The sequence below is a fragment of the Syngnathus leptorhynchus genome, unplaced genomic scaffold (genome assembly GCF_054491065.1).
Source record: "Syngnathus leptorhynchus isolate UIUO unplaced genomic scaffold, UIUO_Slep HiC_scaffold_180, whole genome shotgun sequence".
Classification (NCBI taxonomy): domain Eukaryota; kingdom Metazoa; phylum Chordata; class Actinopteri; order Syngnathiformes; family Syngnathidae; genus Syngnathus; species Syngnathus leptorhynchus.
In genome coordinates, this window is record NW_028232147.1 from 85,001 (window position 1) to 86,223 (window position 1,223).

Consider the following 1,223-nt stretch of genomic DNA (forward strand, 5'->3'; position numbering starts at 1 on the left):
GCACTTTCTCCGGACACCAAACCAAGGCGTCGGCCCCTAGCCGCCGGTGCAAAAAAAATCCACTCCTGGTACCTAAAAATTTCCTCCGCGGCGGGCTGGGGGCCTAATCTTTCTCCGGGCCGGGCGGCAGGCACTTTCCCCGGACACCAAACCAAGGGGTCGGCCCCTAACCGCCGGTGCAAAAAAAATCCACTCCTGGTACCTAAAATTTTCCTATGCGGCGGGCTGGGGACTATAACCTTCTTCTTCCCGCCCCACCACCATCAACGTCGGCCACCACCACCAGACCGCCTCCCCCAGACTTCCAGAAGCGAAGCCGGTCCCCAAGCACCAACCCCGACCGCCACCGAGGCACCCGCCGAAGGCGGGTGCCGAGTTCACCGGCCCCAAGCGACAACCGGTCACCGAGGCACCCGCCGAAGGCGGGTGCCGAGTTCACCGGCCCCAAGCGACAACCGGTCACCGAGGCACCCGCCGAAGGCGGGTGCCGAGTTCACCGGCCCCAAGCGACAACCGGTCACCGAGGCACCCGCCGAAGGCGGGTGCCGAGTTCACTGGCCCCAAGCGACAACCGGTCACCGAGGCACCCGCCGAAGGCGGGTGCCGAGTTCACTGGCCCCAAGCGACGGCGGTCACCGAGGCACCCGCCGGAGGCGGGTGCCGAGTTCACCGGCCCCGAGCACCAGCGGTCAGCCACGGAGGGTGCTGGATCATCCATACTTCCATAGCTCCAGAGCTCCATAGCCCCGGAGCTCCATAGCCCCGGAGCTCCATAGCCCCGGAGCTCCATAGCTCCATAGCCCCGGAGCTCCATAGCCCCGGAGCTCCATAGCCCCGGAGCTCCATAGCTCCATAGCCCCGGAGCTCCATAGCCCCGGAGCTCCATAGCTCCATAGCCCCGGAGCTCCATAGCCCCGGAGCTCCATAGCCCCGGAGCTCCATAGCCCCGGAGCTCCATAGCCCCGGAGCTCCATAGCCCCAGAGCTCCATACTTCCATAGCCCCAGAGCTCCATAGCTCCATACTTCCATAGCTCCAGCCGCGGAGGGTGCTGGCTGGTGGCTCCATAGCTCCATACTTCCATACTTGCAGCCACGGAGTTGGCTAAAATTGCACTAAGTGCGAAAGCCCATTCATTTACAACGGCGTGTCCGCCAGGCGGCGACATTTCCCCGTTACCGGTGGCTGCGCGGCGGGTGAGTGACAGAGCTTATCCGAGCGGCT